Genomic DNA, 11,684 nt, shown 5'->3' with positions numbered 1-11,684 from the left:
ATAAAAAAGAACCATCGGACGAAGAAATTACCAAGTGTTGTTCTCGTTTTCCTTTGGAGTTGCTCGAGATCTGTGTGAGTCCTATGTATAACTCCAAAAGAATATGTGAGTACTTGGGACGGCATATTTGTTTATTGTATTAACGTCATCTTATTTCATTAGTGCTGCGGTAGAAAATGAAATACAAGCATAAGAAACGCAGCAACTGTGATAAAAATATATAAATAAAACTTGAAATTAATAAAATATGCGAAAGTTCACGTCACACCTTTTACCTTGTGACGGCACACCGGTTGCGGAATACTGTCCTAAGTCATACTTTTCCCGATATCAACAGACGACAGTAGGAATTTATAAATCTACAATTTTTTTTTTTTGTGTTTTCAAATTGCAGCCCAATAAGCAATAAATCTATTTTTGTCAATTGTTAACAGTTTACCAATTCGTATTATGCAAAGCAACTTTGTAAAGATAACTGTAATGGTTGTGTGAGTTTCTTCTCACTCGTTAACTCTGGACTGCAATATGAAAAAATTGTAGATCTATAAATTCCCACTGTTCTTCCTCAACATCGAGAACGGGGTTAGATAGACGAAAGTCGAACCAGATATGGAAAGCTCGGGGGACAGAAGGTCCCAATTAACTATATTTGAACACATAACTATATTAATGAAATTAACTATATTTGAACTTCGGTTTGCACCAGAAGTTACGTGATTTCAATTTAAAAATTTCCACCCAATGGATTTAGATGGCCGACACGGCTTTATTGCTAGCGGGAAAAGAATTATGCATAGAGGCAAGACACTACTAATTTGAGTTGGAGAGGATATATTTTAAATTAAATAAATTAAAAATTGTAGCCCGGCGTTGTGACGAAGTCACAATAAATATTTGCTCGTTCTTCTGTTATCTTCCTGGCCCCATTCGACCGATTTTTCGACACGTGCGTCTTGGGTCTGGCGAGAGCAACACCTGTGGCCAATGCATCTTTTATCGGTTCGAACGACGCGCCGGAAACGCTCGGACCCCGCGATCGATAAGGCGGACGCCGCGCCGGCGCGCTCGGCGCTTCCTCCCCACCGGATGGACTCTTCCGCCGGTTTATATAGGGGTGGCGGTGGAGGGAACCGATAGGTAGACGCGTTCCGTCTGTCGGACGGTTCGGCTTCAGGTAAGAAGTTCCTTCCGCACTTTGTGCCTCGTCCGCACTCCAGTTTAAGAAAGATCGGGAGGTCGACTCCTCGTCTCCCGGCAACACGTTCAAAAGTGCCACCGTGTTAAAGGTGTGAAGGAAATTTACTCCGCGATTCGGACTGGAGTGTTACGAGAAAGATTCGTGTATAAACTGGATTTCGGCGGGTGCAGAAAATCCACCGGGTTGGCACTGGGTTTATTATCCGATTAGTCGGTGACCTTTTCTAACTTTTTACCCGACAGGTGGATAACGTAACGATTCGGAAGGTCCCCCCCGCGAAGAGGAACTCCACCTCATCGCATCCGGTCGAAGGTAAGTTTCCGGCGGCTCCCTCGAAAATTATCCTTTTCGGGATCCTTCGGACGGAATCACGCGCACTCCGTCCACCTTCTCGTTCCTTCTCCCGCCAACTGGTAACTTGCGACTTTCGGGACGTTAATCATCTTGCGTTGTTGTACCTTCTCAATTGAACGATGAGTTAGGAATGATAACGCACGGTAAACATCATCGTTATTATGGTAAAGGCCGCATAATTAAAAAAAAACGGTCTGAGTGTTTTTATTGTTAATTATCTTTTACGTAACTTATTTTCCGGGTTATATCGGCCTTAATCAGTTTTGTTCCTCGTTCCCTTTGTTATAAAGAAGCGCGTGCCCGTCTCCGTGCGTGGTATTCCTTCTATACCAGAGACAACTGTTGCTCTTGTTTTCAAGGCCGTCGAACTTGCCGGAAAGACGAAACGAATCCGTCATTTTCTTTAAGAAATGATTTCGCTCTTTGACGGAAACGTGTTTATCTTCTCGTATAATACGCGCAGCTGGTATTTTGTCTTCTTTGCATTGGCAAAGTACTGTTTGTGTCCGGTGCGTAGAAAATTGCGAATAAATTACTGTCATTTTTTGTTACTGTACTGTACGTAGGATTCGACCGTGTCGTGTCGATAGAGAACTTCTGGATCGATACGAGCCGCCTATTGGTAAAGGAAATTGCATGGATAAGTATTTCAAAATATTTTAAAGCTATTATACAAAAAAATTATGTGATGTAGAACGTATTATAAGCAAATTTTCTATATTTCTATGCAGCGTATCGAGTGGGAAGAAGAGATGCGCTTCCTTACTTCAACGTTACAAATTTTGTTTATAGACTAAATCGATATCTTATAATTCAAACACAGTTCAAAATTTTCCATCGAAGTGCCTTTTATTTATGAAACTGTATTTTTAATTGTTTTTATTATAACGGACTACCAGTTGCGCACTTTTTGCCAGGTTAATAATTTCTACCTAATTCTTAGGTAATTTTTCATTTTGTCCGGTAAAATGGTTTGTTTTCTCATTTAATCGCTTAATTGTTCGAAACTTTCCAAATAAAATCGAAGAGCGAAGTTTGGAAAAGTTCTTAATTGGATTAAATTTATGATAATTAGTTAACTGGTAGGTAGGAGAAGAGATGGAAGTTTTGTTTCTCGTGGCGGAAGAAGGCGTGGAAAAGTGGCTCACGTTTTGTTTGTTTATCGATTTATTTGTACACGTACAAAGGCAAAAGGACGTTAAAATTCATTTAGTTAAAATTATAAAATTGCATAAAGCGTAAGACGTATAATTTAAAAATTTGAAACGTTGTTTTTTATTGTCGATCCTTTATTCCCGTACTAAATATTTCTAATTTTTAAAAATTAATTCGAGTTTTCTGAGCAGAATGGAAATTCGGATACCTGAAACCAATTATTTATTAATTTTTAACACCGGAATACGGTTTTTTCCTTCTCCCAAGAACCGTAATTTTCTTTTAATTTATAGCCTTACGTCCTCTCGGCTCTTCGTCTTGGCCAAGATTATAAATTTGTACGTCACGTGTCTGGGAAAAGGTAATTTGTATCGAGATTAAGCGTAACTAACATAGAGAAAAGTATTTTTTCGATTTCAGTTGATTCGTCTCTCTCCTTTCGAAACTTCCTTCGCACTCTCTCGAGAATGGCCGTAACATTTCGAATTGCATATTTATCGACGTTTGTAGGAACTTTAATGTTTTACATAATCGATGGGAATGTGGAAAGTAAACTCGTGTTTGGCCAGTGTATTTTTCACGTGCAGGAGTTTACCAGCTGCAGAAACGAAAGAACGTAAGATTTGCAGTGTCAAATCGTAATAAAACTGCTAATTTTTCGTGTGATTTAAAATATTCCGTGCCGAAAAAAGCACCGAATGTAATCGATCGTACGAAATCTTCCTTAATTTGTTAACTTAGTGGCAATTTAAGGTTAATTATGTTGGAGTAAAACGACAATTAGAGCGCAAAGATCGCAGACGTATGTAAAAAAATCTATAGGGACGGGCAAAAAATCTAAAACAAAGTAATACATTTTTCGTTTATATTGGTTGTATGTATATACAAACGATATTTTTTATATTTTTACCGTATTAAAAATGTGACGGAAATTATATTCGTATCCGGAATTAATTAAAGTAGTTTAAGTTTAAGTAGTTAAAGTAGTTAAAATTTTGGGAAGGACGTCCGATTATTGCCGAACTTTAATTAGTCGAACACGTTTCGACACCTCCGACTTCTTTTAGTTTAATCGCAAAGTCGTGTCCGACGTCGTCCCTCGGAAAGGAGACGACCTTGTTAGCAGGGATCAATAGAAAGCGGGAACCGAATCTTTCCTCCTTTTCTGTCTGCTTTGTCACGGAATGGAAATATGTTTATGTAATTTTTATCTTTTTATAAAGTCGTTTATTAGAAGACGGCGAAGAGTAACGAGGGGGAACGATTTTTCTTGGATAATTTGAACAAAAAGTTTTCTTTAAAAATCGGTCTGTAATTAGTGGTCGGAAGAAATTGTCTCCCCTTTTCGCCGATTACTGGCGACGAAAGAAAAATTGGCATTTCTTTTACTTTAAAAATCATTCTTACCGAAGGAAATCGGTGGCTACCTTATTCAAAAACCTTAAAATATTGGGACCGTAAAAATGTCTCGACGTAATTTGTCCCGGTTAAGAATAGACTAAATAGTGGCCGTTTCTTGCCATTTTACAGTTAAATATCAAGAAATAGATTAAAAAATTTCCCGTATAAACTAAAATTTTTCATTTCTGCATTAATCGGTCGACATTATTTTAGTTTCTATACATTTCTCGTCGGGTTCTTGACCAATTTCTCTGTATTTCTTCGGTGACGTAAGTTAATCTTGGTCAAATTACGACGCGATCGTTTATGTAGGGCATTAAATTATAGAAGCACACTTAGATTCGATCTCTCATCGGTAATCAAATATACGAAATTACACAGTAATTTGTTTAACAATACGCAATTACCGATAAGCCATGTATTATAGGCGTATTTCAAAGTTAAATTGGAGTCGGCCAATATTCGATAAATACTGTATACGTTTGTATTATCTCCGGAACGATATGATTAGAGGATAAGACGAAAAGTTTTGATATTGTTATTTAGGAATTCTTATCGACGTCGTTTTATAATTACGAAATTTAAGGTAAAAAGAATCGTTTCGGGACACGTAAGCAATTTTCCGTTCTATTCATCACCGATTTTCAGTGACTGGCGGCGAGTATAATGCATTAACTTCGTAATTGCCGCCAGTTACGCGCCCAATATCGATCGTTAGACGTGTAACACCGGCGCGTGAATAGACGTTCGGCAACTTTTATTCTCCTCGTGACGTTTTTACGCGTATATAAACAGCATGGAAAGACCGGGGACGCGCCATCACATGAACTACGCCCGTTGTGGCATTATCGCGTTTTCTGTTATGGACCACGCACTTTTGACGCGTATACTTTTAAACGGACGTATGACGTTATACTATTTGTCATACGTCGTACAGTACTGTACAGTACATTATACGCTAACGAGTTGTCTAGGTAATGCCGGACGTGCTTTATATGCCTAAAGAGGGAAAGATTTTTGTTACGATTTGTTTATCACGAAATATGTACGAAATAAAGTGGTAAAAATCGTCTTTCTTAACTAAAAATCTTACCAGAATGAAAATTTTTGGAGTAGCCGAAAAATTTAAATTTTAAAATATTTATTCGATAGCTTTTACACTTATTCGTGTATATGTTAACAGAACGGAGCGCACTCCGTTTGTGTTTAAATTCATCACCTTTAAACCTCCTTACGACTTTCTAATACTGTACGTTCGTTCGTTTGTCCGACCAATTTTTATCTCCGTATCTACATCGTTGTAACTTTATATTTTGATCGTTTTTCTTCAATTATAATCCGTCGTTTTTCTTCGTCTTTTATTTTGTTTGGCAGCAGAAGATGGAAACGTATGAACATGAAAGCGAGACATTTCGAGTGGAAAATGAAAAGCTATATTTCGAAAAATAATTTCAAATTGTTAAACGAATAAAGAAAATTGGAAAAATATACTTAAATAAATCATTTCTGATTATTTTTCTCAAAAAATAAACAATCTTCCTTCGAATCGTATATCAGAATTTTGAGAGATGTTTACTTTCTTCTTCTTTAATAAGGAAGGTGGATGAATTTACGAATTAATGAAATTTGATGAATTCGAAACAGGAGTTTTTGGATTTTTTCGTGTTTCTTTTTAATTTATTCTCCATTAAAAGCCGACACGAAGCCTTATTTTTCTTATAAACTGTATAAAAGCTCTTTTTTACAATCTTCCTTTCGATTTCGTTTACATTTTCAAAATTGATTTCGTCAGAAAGAAAACATTTTATCTTTTACAGTTTCCAATTTTTTTTTTTTTTTTTTTTGCTTTTAAAAGCAAATTCCATTTATATTCAAATTTATCTATTAAAATCACAATCGTCATTTATATTTAAATACAAAAATGGATAAAATATTTGCCGTTTTTCTTCGTTTCTTCCACTCCGGAGGATCGCATCCATCAATTACTTTATAACTTCTTTCCCTTATTTTTATTTAACTATTTCATTATTTATAATTTTTACATTTATATTCCATCGTCAAAATTATTATTTAAACATATTTTACTTATTTATTTATTAGATGTTAGCTTTTATCAATTTTTAATTTATTTTTCTCTTAAATATTTACTTAATATCTAATAATACCTTTCTATTATTAACTTTTCTTTTTACGTTTTAATATTCTGTAATTTATTGGAGTACTTTTCTTAATTTCTTTCGAATGAAGAGAGCATTTCTTTTCTTTGTTTTTAAAGTAAATTTATTTTGTCTTAATTTTTTATAAAATAAATAATTTTTTCTGTGTTACAACTTTCATGTGTAATTAAAATGACTAATTTCTATTTTTTATACCATTTTTTAATGTGAAAAACTGCAATATTCGAAATTAATTGCAATAGAAAATAATAAGCAGACTCGAATAATATTGAAATTGCGAATTAAATGAATTTCTTTTCTTACTTATTTCATTTTTTAATGTGCGACAAATTTATTTATTACCGAACTTATCGTACTTATCTTCAAAAAATCCACTTGAATTACCTTTTAAGATTATATTTTTGTCTTTTTAATATTTCAAATACATTTTTATTTGTTTTACTTTAAAAATTCACAAAAGCTTTCTTGTTTTCTGTAAATAATTACGTGTTTTTGTACTTGTTCTTGCGCTGGAATTTGAGATGCTTCCTCTTCACCAGACATTAATTGTTTAAGTGTTATTCATTTTCTAGTTAAGTCGGAAAATATGGAAAATAGATGAATGAAGGGCGCATAAATTACGCTTTGGAGATACTTGGAAGGTGAAAGATACCAACCTTCCGACATCGACTCGGGATCGAATCCGGACGAGTCGAAAAAATCCCCAGGAATTTTTCGGGGAGTGGTCCGTCCGGATATGTCGGTTCCCGTCCCTCACCACCCGGCCGCCCCATTGTGGGCCTGGCCGAACCTATAATGGGCTTGCTATAAAAGGCCCTCTTAGTGCCCACAGGGTGGTAAGAGTTACAAAAAGGAAAAAAAAACCTTCCGATTTCGACATTGTTTTCTCCGTAGACAAGTTGTTCTGTGGATTTATACGTAAAAAATAAGCTACTTTAAGGATTTTTTTTCTGTTTATTTAATCCGAAGTTCTCAGAGGAAAAACTAAATGGGGAAGAGAAGAATTAGCCACAGGCCACGCTTTTATCTTTAATTGCAGATAGAAAATAATGACCGAAGCAGGGAGACGTGTTTAAAAACGAAATTAATTTGAATAAGTTGCGTCGAGCTTCTCCTGGCTTACAATTATTTTTTGCTCCGAGTATTTTCGTTTGTTTCTCTTGTTTTTCGATAACAAATGTTCTCTGGTGTCTGTCTGAAGTTTTTTCGTTTTCTTTTTCCAACACGTGACTCGACTAGCTGCCACGTGATTGGAGGCAGAAGTTCTGTAAGTAAAACGACGAAAGTTTCTGTTTTTATGTACAGGCCCTATGTAATTTCTCGAATTTTAACCGAATTGGAAAGCTTTTAAGTGTATTTATCCTTCTACTTTACGAAACGTCTCGTCAACTCTTTATAAGAAGTTTTATACTAAGTTTACACTGGCGATAAAGCTTTTATACTCACGACTAATTTTAATAACTAAAAATGTAAAAAGACAAATATCCGGTGGCGGTAGAAGTTTCTTCCGTTGTACCAAAGAAGAAGCAGAACAAAAATTGCAATTTAAATAAAGTAAATAGCGGTTTTGCATCCGGTTCCCGGCGAACGAAACGAAAGATTCTAATTTTTTTTTTTTAATCAGAAAATGTATTTTCGGAGACAAAAGTAGAAATTTCAAAATGGTGAAAAGTTTCCACTAATACTCTATATAATAGGACCGGGTGGAAAGTATTTAATTTTAGTTGCGTCGCCTCTTCATTTGTCATCTGTCATCGTTCGGAACAAGAAAAGATTCCTAAGTTACGATGGAGAAAAATAACTTTTCCGAGTTCATCGAAGAATAAAAATTAAAATAAAAAACACTCGAATCCATCACCGTCTTCACCAGTATAATTATTTATTGTACGCAATCTTCGTGGATAAATTGGAAATGCGTTTGGTAAATCGAATATCTAAATCATCATTGGATATATTTAATCTGGTGTTTAGTATATAAAAAGGAGTGGAAAATAAGATAATCGCATTACTCGGCGAAATTTGTTTCCATGTGGGAGAAAGAATATAATTGAAAACTTTTGTGAAAAGCTCTCTTAATGTAATTTTCAAGTTTTGCCATTAATCATCAGTCGATTAAAATAATAATAATAGCAATAATAATAAAGCGTCGGGTATATTTGAACTTAAAAATAACATGAATTTATTAAAGTTTATATTTAGATAATCAAAGAGGATTTTACCGTCAATACAAACGTTTGCTTTTCGTGTAACATACGGAGGCGCCGATTTTTTCACATACTTTTAAAGCTATACTTCTTCTCCTTCGTGATCCGGATCACGTGTCGGGCGTGAGAGCCGGTGACGTGACCGAATCTTTTCGTGACCGAAATGATAAATCGAAAATAATTCGGCCGGCCGAAGGAAAAGAAATCATGTGTATCGTTTTGAGAAATCACGTTTCCGTATTTTATATTAGATACGCATTTAAAATAATTAGAAGAAATAATAATTTGGAAGAAACTTTTTTAAAGTATAAAATTGTTACGCTCTTAACGGTAATCCGACAGACGTTACCGTTTGCTTTCGGCGATAGGAAAGGAGAGAAGGAACGATAACAAAAGTAACCATGAAAAATGGACGGTTACCGTCGTTTTTCGGGGTGAAAAAGTTACCGAGCGGCGACGACAGACAGAAATTCCATCTTGTCTGACGTCGTGATCGAAGTAAGAAAACAGTTTTCTACTCCGCGCAGTGCAGTAAAACGAATGTTATCCATCCCTCTTCTTGGAATAACCGGGATTACGGGAGTCGTATCCGTAAATTCCAGATTCAAATTTGAAAGATAAATGCGTTGCTATGAAAAATGCCCGCGGGTTGTCTTTTTCCCGTCGATCGATAAAATTGGCAAGACGCGGCTCTTTCCGTAAAGACACTTTCCCGGGCGCTCTTCTTCTCTCCTTCTCTCTAATTACATACAAACACACTCGACCAGTGATTTTCCGGATGCGCACAAAGAAAAAGAAGGAAAATGTCCGGAAAGTAAAAGTTTTAAATAACTTTATTGCCGTTTCTCCTTCGGAATAACAAAATAATATATCTGTTGTGTGTTTAGATTCTATTTCTTAAATTTAATTTACTTTCTCTTCGTAAAAAATCGAGTTTTTACTTCCGAAAATAAATTATTCTTTTTCTCTTATAAAAACAAACTGTTAAGAAAGTTTTCTTGATTATTTTAAAACATTTTCTATTTTAAACGTAACTCTTTATGCGCCTATTTATTCTAGAATTTACATTTAAATAGATTTCGACGTAAACTGCGGCCTAAGACCCACTAATGCGGTATTACCTGTATCTATAGACGAGGGGAGAAAGACCGAAGGGGGTCGTGTCGTTCGAAATTTCGCGGGAAACGACATTTAATCGCGTGCGTTACGGACGATGCGTCTGCTGGAAGAGGAGTAAATTATCTTCGGTGGTATTGGGTAAAGTGGATGTCGAGTGTAGTTTACACGCCGCGTTAAGACGGATAATTATATTGTTTTTGGAAGAAAGTAACGGAGACATTCTAGAGGAGTTATTGCTTTTGTTTTCGTGATAATTGTATCGGTTTTCTGTCAAAATTTCTTTCTGTTTCTAGCACCGGAGCCGAATTAAGACGGATGTTTCGGCGGTGGATGGGTTGTCTATTTATTTCCTACAGGAATTACTACGGGAATCGAATAGATAAAATGATAATGCCGAGACTTTTAAGCGATTTTATTCATTAACGTTAAATAAAAAGTAGCTGCTTCGTTTCTTTTAACATACTCCAAATGAATATAAGATTACGTACAAATTAGTCGACTTCTCTCCTTTCTAGACTTTTGCTCGGCGTAGGAAGCGCATTAACTTATTTAATTACGATTAAAAACTCGATTTATAAAGTTTCTCGGCTAATATCTACGTAGGCTTTCCAGGCAAAGTGACTGGAAAATATTGACATTAATTTTTAATTACATACGTCGACGAAAAACTTAATTTTACTTTATCGTCGGAGGCGACGTCGTATTACTTAATTTTCTAAATTTATCGATAAAAAAAAATGTTTATTATTTTTTTATTTTACATAAAAATAAAACATTAATTGGGAAGAAAAATACCTTTATTTTTACTAAACACTTTTTAAAAAAATTAAACCCGTTATTGTCCCGAATACACTTACTTAAAAATATATTAATATATTTTTAAGTGTCATATTGGAGATATTTCATACCCTAAGAGGGAATGCAAAGCGTATTTTTCATTGGGAAACTCTAAACTCGGGATGGAATAACGATAGCTCGGCCATTCTCAAAAATTTGAATTACAAAAGTTCCTAAATATCTAAATACGCAGAAATTTGAATTTTATGAGAATTTTAAGCATTAATTCTAACGATGATAGATCGGTCGAACGTAAGCGATTTGGATTACATCGGTGCGCCCACGATATAAATGGGATCGAACTTTCATTTGTTAGAGTTTAGTTACGAAAAATCCCAGCGAAACTTAAATTGAATCGTTACGTAGAACGTGACATACTTTCTACTCGACTGAGAGAAGGTTTCGTTACCGTAAAACGTCATAATTAAATTTCTTTCTTCTTTTCGTACGGTACGTTGCATTATAAACTTTATGGTTTCGTTGTTACTAAATATTGATAGATTCGAACTCTTTCGTTGGCGAAAGACGTATTCTTTATCACGTGACCTACTTTCTTTAAGTACTGTACGTGATGGGATGATTACTGTTAGAAAAAGAATTACGTAATTTATGATATTCTCGTTTCGTAGCCAGGTATAACTTCTGTATAATATCGTTCTCGTATTTTTATGGATACGTCATCGTGGGATGTTAATTATTTGCCAAGAAAAGGTAGGAAGAGCGTGTATCCGGTAGAACATAGTAACGGCATTTAGGACTACAGAATTTAACAAAACTTTCTGATCTTGATGCTCTCGATCGCAATCGGTAGAGTCGATAAGAAGTTTTGTCAATCAAACGGGAGTTCCGGAGAATCGAAGGCGCGAAGTGGCCGAAGAGAGTTGGAAATTTTGATATTTCGAATGTTATAGTTTAGAAAGTCGAGGTGTCTGCAACGGGGCGACATTTTGAATAACGTATTCGAAATCTTTACGAACTCAGCGAATTGTTCGTTGGATGTTTTAATGCCGACGTTGCGGTTTCTCCCTTTGGAAACGACAGTTTTCTCAGGTGACAAACGAGGATTTAATGCGGTCGCCTATAATAGAAATCCGAAATTAATGGTCCTCGGAAAATTTTGTTCGTTCCTCCCTCGAGGAAATTTCTTAATTAAGCGAATATTTGCTGTCGGATAACATTCGCCACAGGAAAGAGTTCGTAATGGAATAATAACGATCCAGACCGAGGTGTGCTGAACAA

General features: G+C 35.4%; 1 protein-coding gene across 1 annotated transcript in view; it reads left to right on the top strand.

The window, feature by feature from the left end:
* The first annotated feature begins 1,129 nt into the window (after positions 1-1,129).
* LOC136975654 (glycine receptor subunit alpha-2-like) overlaps positions 1,130-11,684 on the top strand; it is a 75,046-nt gene continuing 64,491 nt past the window's right edge. Inside the window, exons 1-2 of the mRNA XM_067270750.1 lie at positions 1,130-1,174; positions 1,441-1,510. The gene's annotated coding sequence lies outside the window, so the exon portion shown is untranslated. The remainder of the gene's footprint in view (positions 1,175-1,440; positions 1,511-11,684) is intronic.

This window comes from Centruroides vittatus, unplaced genomic scaffold (assembly GCF_030686945.1).
Source record: "Centruroides vittatus isolate TY-2023 unplaced genomic scaffold, ASM3068694v2 contig_377, whole genome shotgun sequence".
NCBI classification, from domain to species: Eukaryota; Metazoa; Arthropoda; class Arachnida; order Scorpiones; family Buthidae; genus Centruroides; species Centruroides vittatus.
Note: the sequence above shows the minus strand (reverse complement) of the source record. Positions and strands in the feature narration are given on the sequence as shown.